The sequence below is a fragment of the Hyaena hyaena genome, unplaced genomic scaffold, assembly GCF_003009895.1.
Source record: "Hyaena hyaena isolate Hyena2069 unplaced genomic scaffold, ASM300989v1 scaffold_711, whole genome shotgun sequence".
NCBI lineage: Eukaryota > Metazoa > Chordata > Mammalia > Carnivora > Hyaenidae > Hyaena > Hyaena hyaena.
This window is the reverse complement of record NW_024081344.1, coordinates 722,649-738,883: the sequence shown is the minus strand read 5'-3', so window position 1 is coordinate 738,883 and position 16,235 is coordinate 722,649.

Here is a 16,235-nt window from a genome sequence, read left to right as displayed (position 1 = left end):
TGCTAAACTCATTGGCATCTTTATCTTGGCTCAGTGCTGTTGCATTTTTTCCCTTTGTCTGCCTGATCAAATTAGTCAATAAGACCCAACTCAAGCCTCATGTGCTGAGAAGGCCTTCTATCTCTAGTCTTTTCTCTCTCTTTTTCTCCCGATTTCCTAAAAGCTAGTGTTTTATATTTATCACTGTTCTATGCATCAAAGTAAGTGGTTCCTGATCAGTGTCACCCCTTAGAAATCCAATTCAGCCAAATATGTAATTTAAATTCACTAATAGTCACCATACAAAAGAAATAGGTGAAAATAATTGTATTGATGTATTTATACATAAAAATATATTAGCAACCCGTGATCAATATCAAAATATTAATGGGACATTTTACATTCTTTTTGGTATGAATTCTTCAAAATAAAATATGTATTTTGCATCTAAAGAACATCTTATGACATATTCTAGATAGTGCTCTTTTGAGTTATTTATCATTTGTTTTAAGGAACTATATTTGGATACTATTGGAGCTTGTATTATGATGTTTGTCATGTTTGGATGTTTAAATCTTGCTTCTCTTGCTCTTTCTTTGCTAGGTAATGGCAGATCAAGAGTTGTGAACTCTTTAGTACATAGTGATGCAGACTTTTAAATTTTATCTTTACAACTACATTATGACATTGTTGCTTAATACTTAATATTATATATATATATATATATATAATGCTCCTACATGCTTATTGTGATTGTAATACATTTAGACCCAGTGTAAAACTCTTAATTGATTTTGACATTCTCACTGAGCTACAATCTCTGTTATTGTTCCTTCAGAACAACATGGATGCCATGAAATATCTAAGTATAAGAAAGACATTTATTTTTACTGGGCTTTTTGAGCCAATTAAACTTGGTGATTCTATTTTGACTTTTAATCATATTTTAACTTAAATGTACTTCTAAGTATAACTTTAAAATATCTTTCCACTAAGTAACTAGAGTGTTTTAATTTTTAAAGTAATGCACATTATAAGAATGCATCCAAAATGCTCTTGGACAGGATCATTAAATGTTCCACTTATATAATTTTAAACTCATTTAACTGCACTTTAATTTATGGAATTTTAAAGTATTTAGGTACAAGATATTGGAAATTGTCAAGGCCTCACTTTCAAGACCTTTAATAGAGAATTGTGGAAGCAAAATAAATTTACATAATGTAGAGAACTTCAGTAAGCTATCTAATGAAGAGCCATGGATACCAACTGCTGAAGGCTGAAGAGAAGCTGATGTAATCAGGTGCAAGTAATTGGGAGTGTGGGGTAGAGAAAAAGAGGGAATGCTAATCTGTGCTCAGAACATTTCGAGGGTTTCTGCTAAGATAAAATATCAGCTTCCTAATATTCATGTTCTTATCAAATGATTGTCTCCAATTACTTTATTTTGAGGGATACACTGTGTGCTAATGAAGGGGAAATTTTTTGTTGTTATGAGAGAATAAAATTAATCAAATATATTATTAATCAAAAATAGATGATGGATAGATAGAGATATGGATGTATTATCTCAAGAACAAAATTGACTGGTTTCCTCCCAAAGACCATGCAGAGTAAAGATGTGACAAACACTGCAAGGGAAACAAATATCTGATCAGATCCCTCTCTTACTTGCCTCAATAAGACATATTCAGTGTTTATAATGTACTATTTGGAAAGGCAACAAGAAAATTAAATGCAGGAAAATGAATTGACCTGGAATGAGTATGGAGCCCAGGTTAGGCCCAGACAGGAAACAAATAAGCAGAATGAGATTAATAATGATACTCAAAACTTAGAGTAATTATGTGCCAGATGGTATTCTCAATATTTATGCCATTTACTTTATCCTCCCTGCAGGATAGGTAGGCCCTATTTTTAGTACACTCATTTTATTTTACATGAAGAAACTGATGTACAGAGATGTTATATGATTTTCTTAAAACTATATACCTAATAAGTTGCAAAGTTAAGGTTTGAACACAGGTGGTGTGATGCAGAGGGTAAACTATGAACCTTCTATGGCGATGGATTATGTGCTGGGTTGTAAATAATTTGTGACTAATTATATCTCTACAAATTAGCCAATAGTTTATATTTAATTCAAAGCTATTTCCATATATCACATTCATTGATCTGCATTCTGACACAGATTTCTAGTTATTACATCTATAGTGCAGAAGAAAACAAGAGTTGAGTTAATTCCTACTTGTATGAAGGTCTCAGCATAGATGTCAGTTATTTAGAAGATAGTGTTTCTCACATTCCCTCAGCACTAGGCTTACTGCTTCGACCCTTGGTTACAATGCATATTTTGGAGCCCTGACTTCAGAAGTTCTGATTAGAAAGGCTATGTCATAGCCCTATACTTGACATTCTTAAAGAGAAATCCAGGGAATTCAGATATAGTTTAGAAAAATTCTTTTATTGGATGTTCTTGGCACCCAGATTTCTTAGGTGGTCCACGTATTGCCCTCAAAGAACCTCACACTTAACTTATTAACACTTTCTACACTCTCTGGTCATTGCTCATTTGTTCCTCATTGTCTCCTAGACTGTGAGATACTTACGGGCAAAAATTGCATTTCTAATACCTGCCACTTAACCTTCCCCTCAGTAGGTGCTTAATAGCTATGTGTTTAAAAAAAAGAGTAAACACTACAGGATATGTAGAATGAATGAGTGAATGAATAATTACAAGATGGTCTTAGAGTATGCAAAGTGATGAATCATTTTCATATGATTGGGTTTAGTATGCCTAATTGTCTCACTTTCAGTGACCTATTGTGCATAAAAAACTGTCTCAACCCTTATCAGCTTATTTCTCTCTTCTCCCTCTGTTGATATTGTCCAATTTTAACCTTCTTTTCAAATTCAGTTCCTGTATATGATTCCATTTTGTAGAGTTTCTCACAAACATGCTCATGAACTAAACTATGACACTTACTGAAAATGGATACACTTCTTTGGCAGTTTCTTCAGAAGAGTCAAATTTCCAGAATATGATATTGGCATGTTGTCCCTCTTGGATAGGAGACAGAACCCTGGACATTCACATTAGTGTTTTCTGTTCCAGGATAGACCTTCATCAACAGTGGGCCTACATCATTCATTTTACCAAATATTTAATGGTATGCTGGCATTATGGTAAATACTACAGAAAAGAAACTTAGTATGTAGATTTCTTTTTCATTTTTATAGCATTTTCCCACACATTATCCCATTTTATTCTTGAAATAATCATTTGAGCTAGAGAGAACACTTGGCATTATTCTTTTTTTTTTTTTTTTTTTCAAAAACACTAAGCCTCACAAGTACAGTGATTGCCCAAGGTTAAACACCTGCCTAGTGACTCAGTTGGGACTAGAACCGATTTCGTAAAATTGGAGAGAGAATACAATTCAGATTCTCTCTCAGGGAGCTCATTCAATGAAATCAACAAACATTTACTGAGCCAATCCCCAGTGATGGGTAGTGAGCTAGGAACTGGGACTTCAAAGATAAATAAGAACTTCTACTTTCCCTCAAGTAACTCATAGAATATTACAGGAAATAAACTTGTAAACAAATGCATTAAAATCAACATAGTAAGTGATATTGTAAAGGTATGAACTAAATGCAGATTGCAGAGAAAGATGAAAACTTGCTCAGGGCAAGCAGAAAAAACTTTTAAGTTCAGTTATGAACATGAGGAAAATAATTTAGATATGGGTACCTGTGGCATGGAGGAAGTTTAAATGCTTCCAGGAAGAAGGAATAGTGTGGTGAAGGCAAAGCATTATAAAAGACTCAGCTTATTTATGGCAGGTGTTGGTTCTTAAACTGGATCCCTACATGGAGGGCAAAGAGAGATGGAAGAAAGAGGGAGACCACTCCAGAAGCAGGTTTTATACACAAGGGAATTTACATATGAAGCTTGTCGTGAGTGACTGCAAGATGAGTAGATCTCCATACCTGCCTGCTAGCATCTTAAACCTCACCTAGAGACATGAACTGGGTTCAGTCATATATACCACCCAACTCTCAACAACACATTACTCTCAAGGTGGATACTTGAAAACAGTTCCTGCTGTGGGAATAGTGAGCAGAATGTACCTTGCAAGGACAAAGGAGTAAGTGAGGAGCCTCCCTTTAGTCAAGTCCAGCCCTTAAATTAACCAGTGGTCATATCCTCTTGATAACCACCTCCAACAGCAAATGAGATTTTCAGTGCAACTGGACCAGGTACCGACAAGACAAGATTTCCGGGGAGGTAAATATGTTTATATTCCTTTCAACTTTCTTTATTTAATAGGATTCACTGATAATCTTTTAAGAGAATGGCTGACAAAGAGGACAGTTATGGGATTGTTTGGTCTCTCTTACTCTTCACAGTGTGTTTGAACGTTCTAATCTCAGCACAACAAAATCTTTAGAAATAAGTTTGGCCACCATGTTTTGTAACACTATTTGCTATTTGGAAGTCTTACCAACCCAAATAGTTTCACAAAATACTCTTGTGAACCACATGTGGTACTCCTCTTTCTTATATTTGAAATATATTTTTCTGTTACTTAGAGATTGGTATTCTGGGAACTTTTCAAAGAATCCTCCCTGGACGGCTAGCTGGAGAAGATGGTACAGAGAAGGTGCCTGTGACCTTGAATGGCAGGTTAAAATATCTGTGCTAACATGATTTAGGCACTGGAACCAAGATAGTGCAGGAGACTGTGAAGACAGGTTTTTTAATTGAAGAAGCTGTTTCTTCCCACTGGGGGGCAGGAGGAATCCCAGCTTACTAGTTAGGCAGATTAGAAGAAAGAGTCACTGGAATTGGAAAGACCAGGGAGAAGCTTATAGGGGGAGTATAAGAGACCAGGACATGCTTGGGTCCTGTCACAATATCTTCACAAGAAACACCTGAATTTACAGACATTTTGAACTGCAATCAACTTCATTTAATGGTTAACTTATTATAAGGAGTAAGGGAGGAGCAGGGGATTGAGGGCCTCTTCAAGGTATCTAATCATAGGGAGTGTTTTGCCTATGGTATATGAGTAACACTAGAACAAAAATCAAAGAGTGAATTAATGGAGATTTGAATCTGGGAGAGAGCATAATCCTTTCTCTTGTGGACTCACTGGGTTTGAAGGGCCCCTATGATATGGAAGTGAATGTATCTGTTATGTAGATTTGGTTCTAGGTACAGCGTCTCTTAGAAAATGTTGGTGTTTTCTTCTGACCCATGAGCATGGAATGTTTTTCCATTTCTTTGTGTCTTCTTCAATTTCCTTCATAAGTTTTCTATAGTTTTCATTATACAGATCTCTTCTTTCTTTGGTTAGGTTTATTCCTGGGTATTTTATGTTTTTTTGTGCAATTGTGAATGGGATCAGTTTCTTGATTTCTCTTTCTGTTGCTTCATTATTGGTGTATAAAAATTCAGCTGATTTCTGTACGTTGATTTTGTACCCTGAAACTTTGCTGAATTCATGGATCAGTTCTAGTAGGCTTCTGGTGCAGTCTGTTGGGTTTTCTATGTAGAGTATCATGTTGTCTGCAAAAAGTGAAAGTTTGACTTCTTCTTTGCCAATTCTGATGCCTTTTATTTCCTTTTGTTGTCTGATGGCTGATGCTAGGACTTCCAGCACTATGTTAAACAACAGTGGTGAGAGTGGACATCCTTGTCGTATTCCTGATCTCAGGGAGAAAGCCCTTAGCTTTTCCCCATTACTCATGGATCAGAAGAATAAATATTGTGAAAATGTTATTACTACCCAAAGCAATCTACACATTCAGTGAAATCCCAATCAAAATTGCACCAGCATTCTTCTCAAAGCTAGAATAAACTATCCTAAAATTTGTTTGGAACCACAAAAGACCTCAAATAGCCAAAGTAATATTGAAGAAGAAAACCAAAATGGGAGGCATCACCATCCCAGTCTTTAGACTCTACCACAAAGCTGTAATCATCAAGACAGTATGGTATTGGCACAAAAACAGACACACAGAGCAATGGAATAGAGAACTCATATTTGGACCCACAAATATATGGCCAACTAATCTTTGACAAAGCAGGAAAGAATACCCAATGGATAAAAGACAGCCTCTTTAACAGATGGTGCTGGGAGAACTGGACACCAACATGCAGAAGAATGAAACTAGATCACTTTCTCACACCATACACAAAAATAAACTCAAAATGGACAAAGGACCTGAATGTGAGACAGGAAACCATCAAAACCCTAGAGGAGAGAGCAGGAAACAACCTCCTTGACCTCAACAGCAGCAATTTCTTACTTGACACATCTCCAAAGGCAAGGGGGTCAAGAGCAAAAATGAACTATTGGGACCTCATCAAGATAAAAAGCTTCTGCACGGCAAGGGAAACAATCCATAATACTAATAGGCAACTGACGGAATGGGAAAAGATAGTTGCAAATGACATATCAGATAAAGGGCTAGTATCCAAAATCCATAAGGAACTCACCAAGCTTCGCACCTGAAAAACAAATAATCCAGTGAAGAAATGGGCAGAAGATATGAACAGACACTTCTCCAAAGAGGACATCCAGATGGCCAACAGACACATGAAACAATGCTCAGCATCTCTCATCATCAAGGAAATACAATGCAAAACCACACTGAGATACCACCTCATGCCAGTCAGAGTGGCTAAAATGAACAAATCAGGAGACTCTAGATGCTGGCAAGGATGTGGAGTAATGGGCACCCTCCTATGCTGTTGGTGGAAATGTAAACTGGTGCAGCCCCTCTGGAAAACAGTGTAGAGTTTCCTCAAAAAGTTAACAATAGAACTCCCCTATGACCCAGTAATAGCATTACTAGGAATGTACCCAAGGGATACAGGAGTGCTGATGCATAGGGGCACATGGACCCCCATGTTCATAGCAGCACTTTCAACAATAGCCAAAACATGGAAAGAGCCTAAGTGTCCAACAACTGACGAATGGATCAAGAAGATTTGGTTTATCTATACAATGAAATACTACATGGCAATGAGAAAGGATGAAATTTGGCCATTTGTAGCAATGTGGATGGAACTTGAGGGTGTTGTGCTGAGCGAAATAAGTCAGAGAAAGACAGATACCATATGTTTTCACTTATAAGTGGATTAGGAGAAACTTAACAGAGGACCATGAGGGAGGAGAAGGGGAAAAAGTTTTTTCTCATAGTCTCTATGAGAGATTCTTGAATACTGAGAACAAACTGAGGGTTGATGGGGATGGGGGCGAGGGGAAGGGGGGTGATGGGCATTGCAGAGAGCACTTGTTGGAATGAGCACCAAGTGTTATATGGAAACCAAGTTAACAGTGAAATATGAAAGAAAAAAAGAAGAGAAAAGAAAATGTTGGTGTCTTAAAATGAAGTTACCTCTAGAATTGCCCACTAGAGGTTACCAATATGATTCAGAGTAGGGAAACTGCTTGAATTTAACAACTTAAAAATATCTGTCCACATTTTGGAAGTTGTTATGTGTACATGAAGAGGGGCAGAGAAAGGAACACAGAGAATCCCAACTCGGGGCTTGATCCCATGACCGTGAGATTATGACCTGAGCAAGATCAAGAATCAGATGCTTAACTGACTGAACCATCTAGGTGCCCCTCTGACTAGTCTGTAGGGAAGAAATTCATTTGTAAGTGATCCAAGGTATAATGCCTAAAGCTAGCTCTAAAAGTTCAAGTTAATTAACCAAAGGATACATGGCTGAGACTGGGGTGATGGCTGGCCTTCCCTGTGTGCACAGCTGAAGAAGGTTAACATTATCTAGGCGTCAGTTGGAAAATTATAGCCCATCAGCTAAGAATCACTTCTACATTTATGACGGATTTGGGGGAAGAGATTATGTAAGACCATTTGTGGCCCACAAAACTTAAACTTATTTACTCTTTTGCCCTTCACAGAAAATGTTTTCTGACCCTTGATCTAGAGACATGGTCTCTTGATTTAAATGGGTGAATGGATGTATAACTGAGTTTTTTGTTTGTCTTGGTATTATTCTTTGCTTTCTTCCCTAAGTCATTCTTGACATTTGGTATTTTGTCTTTTTGCTTCAGTTTGAGCACTGTCAGTAGAAATAGAAATAGAAAAATCCTATTTTATGAGATCTTATTTATATTTTGATATTTTATCTCTCTCTCTCCCTCTCATATGCACTCATATAGGTGATCCTTGAACAACATGGGTTTGAACTGAGCAGGTCCACTTCTATTCAGTTTTTTTTTTTAATTACCGCATTGGAAAATATTTTGGAGATTTGCAACAATTTGAAAAAACTTGCAGGCAAACCAAATGCCCTAGAAATATTGAAATGATTAAGAAAGAAATGTTGAAAATTTTAAGAAAGAGATATGAGCACTGGGGATTAAATGTAAGTGATTAATCACTGGGTTCTACTCCTGAAACTAAAACTACACTATATGTTAACTAATTTGAATTTAAATAAATAAATTTAAAATAACAATAAATAAAAATAAAAAATAAAATAATTAGAACAAGGTGCTGTAAACACTACTAGTACATTTGAAATAATAGTGGGTAAACCTTTTCAATTTTTCTTTCTTTGAAAATATGTTACAACTTATGTCCTGAGATACAGTGGCTTGATTCAGTAAAATGGCATATATTGTTGGCATGTGGACTAAAGTACACATAATTTTGTACTGATTATGTTGCTAAGCCTTTCCTCTTCACCATGGGAAAATGCAGAAGAGTAAGATAGACTTATGGATATCTGCAAGCATGGAGTCTACTAGAAGGGACATGACAAAGCCAGAGGAGCCAGGCTGGGCAAGAATGAAGTTATCTAGGATAACGATATATAACCATGTGGTGTAGAGTGAAGGTTGCATGGATATTTAGAATTGAGGAGTAAAGCACAATCTTTCAGGAACAGCTTAAGATGTGAAAATCACCAAGTTGGTTTTAGGCTCAAACAGGACAATGCCCACAGGAGCATTTCAAATACTGTGAAGCATGATGTATATGTAACACCAAACAGCTTCTCATCCCCCAGGGCACAAGAAATCATAAGACCTTCATTCAAGACCTATCTGTCTTTTCCCCACTGAACAACCTTATGTAAGTCTTGTTTCTCCTGAAGATCTGTTTCTTTTCCTACGAAATTGTCTTATTCATCAGACTAATTAAAACTCATTGAAAAACCTAAAAAAGTATATGCCACAAATACATAAAATATGTATAGATACTAGTCTATTTTATCATTTACTACCATATAATATAGAGAAATAATTTATAAAAATTAATCAAAATTTATCAGAACTATGTGCACAAATACAAACTGTACATTATCTTTTCATGTTTGATATCTAGTGTTGGTAATACATATAATGTCCACAGTATTTTGTATCATAGAAGACAATATTGATATAGGTACTGAGAGAGGTGACTTATAAACAAATTGTGCTGTCAATAAATGTAGTACAGTAAATATATTTCCCTTCCTTATGATTTTTAGAGTAATATTTTCTTTACTCTGACTTATTGTATTGTAAGAATATAGTACACAATACATAAACATACAAAATATGCATTGACTCTTTATGTTACCATAATGGCTTCCAGTCAACAGTAGGCTATTATTAGTAGTTAAATTTCTTGGGAGTCCAAAGTTACATGTGGAGTCTTGACTGCACAGGTGGACAGTGCCCCTAACCCCCAAACCCCTACACTGTTAGGGGTCTACTGTGTGAGTCAAATTACATCTACATCTATCTATCTATCTATCTATCTATCTATCTATCTATCTATCTATCATCTATCTATCTATCTATTGATACGTATGGAGAGATATATATAGTTTGTTTTTATTTTCCATATAGTAAGGTAAATTCACCTTTCTGAGGCTACCACACATTGGGTCTTCTAACTCCTAGTAACTGAGTAAGGCCACATGATTGACAGTTCTATGACCATTTAATGAATGCTAAATCTACTTCTGTAAATTCTATACTCTAGCCAAATTTATCCAAATTTTTAAAAAGTCACTTTATTTTATAATTATTTTTTGCCTAGGGTTTCCAAAACCCTTCCCAGTCGGATTTTGTTTTAACTGTAGAATATTTTAGTGACTTTGGTCCATCCTCCCCAAACTATGGTGACAGTCCTGAGTCTAGAGCATGTCTTCCTGATTGAGGGATTTGGAAGGAGAATGTAATGTGGTCAGTAAGAAACTAGACTTCAGTATCAGGGAATCAGGAAGATCTGAGTTTGATTCCTATCTGCACACTTAACCAATTTTACCTATAAATTTGGAATAATGGATCTCCTCAAAGTTGGTCATGAGGATAAATATGATATTTTTGAATTCTGACTGGCTTTACATGAAGGATTTATTCAAGTAATGGCACACAATAGTATTGAAGATGCTGGTGAGGCTGAAGTTTGAAATGGTTAAATTTTTGTTGACTAGATTACCATCTCTTAGTAATCTTAGATCAATGAAGACCCAGGCCTTTTCTTCAAATTTCTCTCAAATTTGAGCACCTATATCATAGACTTGTATTTCATTTCTTTATTCTTACCTAAAATATAGTAATTTTCTGTTTATAGCTTTTAAATTCTTTTTGTTTGTTTTTGAGATTTGATATTAGCTCACTTTCCATTCTGCTGGCATTGGGGATAAGATACAAATAATTAATTTTGACCTGAGGTTCTTCCTGAGACCATGACCTGGCAGTGTGACCACTGGTGGTAGCGCTCATTTTGATGATACAAAGTGCATGGTCACAGGGTATGATTATTTGGATCACCATTCCTGCAGCGTTAGTACAGGTAAGTCGCTGGTGCCTAATTGTATCTGTAGTCATTCCCCATAAAACAGCTAAGAAAATATTCAAATGCTCTTGCTTCAGTACGTAAAACACCAGAAAGTAATTTCCTATTCTGTAGCATATTTATTGTAGTGTTATTTATTGGTTGTTCTAGTTTTGAGATTTTGAGATGTTGAGATGCTGGGGGCATTTTCTGAATTTGGTAAGGTGACTTTTGATCTTCATAGGTCATACTGAAGACCTTGGAAAAACTGGGTCAACATTCTCTAGCTTTAGCCATAATATATTTAGGTGCTAGACCTATAAATAATCTTATACGTCACTTATTTTACTCATTTTCAACCTTGTAAGCAGTTAGTCTTAAAGAAATTTCTAGGGCAGATTTCCAAATATATATAGTGTACAGAAGCCAACTTTGCTGGGTAAGGATTTACCCTTTTATTATAGGCCCTTTATTTACTAAATGTGTGAGATTCATACATTACTAAACTTCTCTGATCTTTATATTTTTAATTGGAACTTGAAAATGATAATTCCTGCCTTCCCTACCTCAAAAATTAAAGAAGTTAGCTTATATAAAAACTATAATTTAAAAAATATTACATACAACACAAACATAAAAGTGTTTCTACATCAAAAGAGAAATACGGTTGTACATGATGAAGAAAAAATGGATAGTTTAAACAATATATATTTTAGGAATGAGAAGAAAATATTTGAGATAGTTTATATAGAAATCATTTTTTATTCATTCCTAAGTTAACCAAATGAATAGTACACACTGTTTGATTATATTATATAATTATATTATCCAAGTCTAAGTGAATGGGCTAATACTACATATTGTCATATACCATGGATGATAAATTTGCTTGTTGAAAAACTGGGGGTGACTATTTGGAAGATTGGGCCCACGAGGATTTGGAAGCTTCCTCATTCCCTAACATGGAGGTGTTTTGTGCTAGATTAGAGTTTGTATAAATGGCTACAGTTTTTGGTCCCTCTTTAGTTTCAGAGTCTAATTCTCCAATCTTTAAATATGGGCTGACTTGTAACTTGATTTGGCCAGTAGATTGTGGAAAGTATTTTTGTTCTGAGTTCTGAGCATAGATTTCAAGAAACTTTGCATGATTCTGTCTTTGCTTTAAGAACTTTCAGTACTACCATCTTTTGAATAAGTCCATGCTATCCTAGAGAATGAGAAGCCATGCAAATACAAAGAGCAGCTGTTCCTGCTCAGCCATTTTGTTCAGTTGGCCCTGAGCTGACTCTGGTGCTGACTGCAAACGTATGAGCATCTGCCTAAACAGGTGAGCCCAGCTGAGACCAGCAGCACTACCCAGCTCACATGCACACTTGTAAACTAGGAAATGCTTCAAGCTACTGAGTTTGGGGATGTTTTGTTATACAGCAATGCATAACTATTACAATTAGTGATGTCTGCTATGGGTAGAAGATGATACTGATTTTCCATCACTAATATAGTTACCTTCAATTTTTTGAATACCACCCTCCCACGCTGCCACATTCCTCTTTTCCAAGTTCACAATTATGGTTTCATAGTGCTGGGATTCATGGCATTTCTTAGGAGAGTGGGGATCCATTATCCCTACAATTGTAGGATGACAATACTCAGACTTTATGTTAGCACAGTATCTGTCTCTGTTTTCTGAGCCTCACAGTCTGGGATTCTGACAGTCTGTCAGCTTATTAATGTCCCTTCCTTTATAATGTACTACTATTAGGGAAATCATACATGGAGAGAGTTCATTGGGCCCCACATAACTTGTGGACTGACAAATCTAATCTTATATCATTGAAAATGCTTCTTACTTCTCTCTGGTATATTTTGAGTATGAATCCAAATGCTCTTATGGAAAAATAGAGAAAGGTCTTCATAAATAATCACTTAAAAAACACAGGACCCTGGGTGGAGTTCATTAAGAAAGAGTAGATACAACTTCCTCTGCTGGCTCTTCATTTGACTGTTTTCAAACCTGTTTCGTCTGCTTGGCAAGAAGCTGACGGTGCCACTAAGAGAAGGAAGAGAGAGATGAGCAACTCCACAAGCCCCCATCTGGTGGAAGAGGAAACAAACTCTTGGTGCCCGGAGTCAGTGTTGCATGTCCTATTGTAATGTGCTGTTTTTGTTTTCTTCATATGTGGTTTCTGCCCATAGCAATGGCCCTCCTCATACCAACGAAGACATAATGACAACAGCAGCTCTATCTCTAAATCTTGCCTCCATAATTATAAAGGCTTATGAAAGCTTTTGCCTCAAGTCTCGATTTGGAGTTCTCAGAAAATAGTCCTTTTCCTTTCTAAAACAGGTTAAATGACTGATTGGAGTAGATTTAAAAAAATCACTTTCTGCATGATATTTTGTAGATTAATTGACTACCCTGAACAATTCTGATGATAGATAGGGAAATTATTTCCACTGTAACTTAAAGAACTAAAACTGCTGTATTTTAAATTAAAGAGGCCTAAAATTTGTCAGGCTTATCAAAAGTGCATGAGCAATGAAGAGGTACAAGTTTATAACCCATTATGGAGCACGTTAATTTCTTAACATGCATAATTTTTCTGCTTCATTACTGTTGGAGTGATCCTTGTGGAAAACAGTAATTTTGGAAAAAAATAAATACGGGACCGAATAATAGCTTTCTAGGGAAATGCTGAGATTTCTCCACTTGATTAGCTTGTTGTGAGTTAATTTTATTTCATTGGTATTGTCCACTCTGTAGCCTCTGTATCCTAAACTAGAAACATAATCCACTTTGTTCAGTAATTAAATCCAGATTTGAACTAAATCCAGTGAAAATGTTAGCCAAGGCTAGAAGAATAGCACATAAATGGTTTAATAAAGGTAGAAAAGCAGTGAGAAAAAGGTAATATTAAGCTGGAAAAAAAAAGATGACTCAAATTACACAAGTAAAACTATCATCTTGGTCACCTGGAAGATAAGAAATTTACATACTGAATTTGTGAGCTTTGGAAAGATGCTTTTCATGCAGAATGTTACAAATTCCAGTTGGCTTCATCTTATTCCTTGTGAAAAATTAGAGGAGAGAGGAATGAACTTAGAAAGGAATCTAGTTTTCAGGTAATTTTTTATTCAGAGGCTATAAAGTTGTTACAAAGGATAGGGCTTGCCTGGCTGGTAAAATGTTTCCTATCTTTAGTCTTTCCAAGAAGTAAAAGATTTTTCAAATGAAATGAGGCTGGGGAGAAGTGTATATTAAGGGTATAGCTGTAACACCCTTCGTTAAATTCTTTGCAGAGTTTAAGATGATCCCCTAGTAATCCCCCTTAGACAAAGAGGCTTCTAAATTCCCTAAAAGCATTGTACCACAGCAGCCCAGCACAACCAGTGTAATGAAGAAGACGTGTCTCCGTGTCTCTCAGCCTTCCCAGATATTTCCCTTAATATGTGTTTGTTTTGTTTTGTATGCCTAATCCCATTTTGTACTCTTGCTTCCTCCAGAACCTATTTTACTTATGCAGAAAGATGTTCTATTTCCCAAGAGTTGCAATTAAAGATCTAGAGTACTGTCTCAACAGTTCAGGTTGCTCTGGCTCAAGTCATGTGACTAACCCTAAATCAATCACTGTGGTCTGGGCTGTGTGCCATTCCCCTTGGTCATTCCTTAATGACATTTTAATGTCAGGCAGGATTACTCCCTCCCCAGCACCACAACATGTTGACAAAATAGTGGGGAATTAACTCACCTAGGAAAATAAGGGGTTATAACCGGAAGGGGAACTGAATGTACTTCAGACAAAAACATCAACTGTGCACTCCATCCTCAAATTCCTTTCCAGCCTCTTTTTCAGACTGGCAGCACATGATATGTATTCTTCTCCTATCATGCAGTCAGCCCCCAAGTAGCACACAGAGTCCTCCCACCTGGCTTCTCACTTCACTTCCTACCTCCCTTCCTGGGCAAACACACATCTCTTTACAAACACTCCATTAGTTTTGATGTTTGTCTCGATGCTCTGGTGTGTTTGAAGGGTTTCTCTGAGGTCTGCTGACATTTCCTGATTGCTTACTATGCATGGTTTCTGTTTTCCTCCTGGGCCATCATTCTTAGAAAGGCATCCACTTCATCAATATCCTTTAACACTGTTTGGATTTGTGGGTGTGCATTCAAGCAGGAAAGGGAGGCCTACCGAGGTGAGCAGACTCGCACTGATGTGTTTTGTCAAGTAGCAGGGGCATTTCAGGGTAAAACACAGGAGCAGGCTTAGACAGGCAGGCTGGTCCTTTCATCAGGAGGCTAATAGGACAGAACTGGTGGGTAATGGAGGAAATGCTCAGGTGACAGGGAAAGCACATGTTGCTGAATATGTGTAGGTTAGACTCTTACATTTTTAAAAATGTTTTTATTTATTTCTGAGAGAGAGAGAAACAGTGTGAACAGGGGAGGGTCAGAGAGAGAGAGAGAGAGAGAGAGAGAGAGATACAGAATCCGAAACAGGTTCCAGGCTCTGAGCTAGCTGCCATCACAGAGCCTGATGCGGGGCTCTAACCCATGAACTGTGAGATCGTGACCTGAGCCGAAGTCGGAGGCTTAACCAACTGAACTACCCAGGTGCCCTTAGACTCTTATATTTTATTTCTCTTGCAGAACATCAAGTCTTGAATACTTTTATCTGAGGCCAAGAAACTATTGCTACCACTCCAGCTTGGGTCATGGGAAATGGTAGCATTCAGTGTGTATTCCACAGCTTGCTACCTGCTCATTGAGAATACTCTCAGATATCCTTGATCCGTCCAGGCATTTCTGGCCCGGCTGATTTTATAGGAAGGCAAAGCTCTGTCTCAAAGATGCCAACGTAGATTCAAGTTTCCATGGCTGGTACACAGTCCTGAGAGTGTAGTGGTGAATATAAATTCCTGGATAGTTCCAGGCTGTTACTAAGAACTTCAGCAGTCACCTGTTGAGGTAACAGTTGCCATTTGATCACAGTGTGGATTGTAGAAGAAAGCATATATGATGTGCTACAAAAGGATCACCTGTTTTTCTCTTCAGACTTTCACAAACTCCGTCTACTATCCTTGGATGATCCTTGCTCGAATTATCGATTACACTGTTGTTGACAGAATGTTAATTGTCTAATACTCCCATTCTTTGTGCTCTTAAAAGCTGGTATTCTTTATAGCATGAATTTGACTTTGGAAAGTAAATGTTTTAAGTGCATATTATGAAATATTTATGTAATCACTTATGTAAGTATCCCATGAAATATTTGTCATGTGTCATGAGTAACCAAGAAAAACCGTGTATTCTATAGACGTGGCAAATGTGTGCAGCTATGCTTCTCGTTCTTTGGACAGGAGAGAGACCTGCTAGAATTCTTATTGCCTATTCACCTGGTCATTTTCCACCCTCTTCCTACCAGCAGTGATTCCAC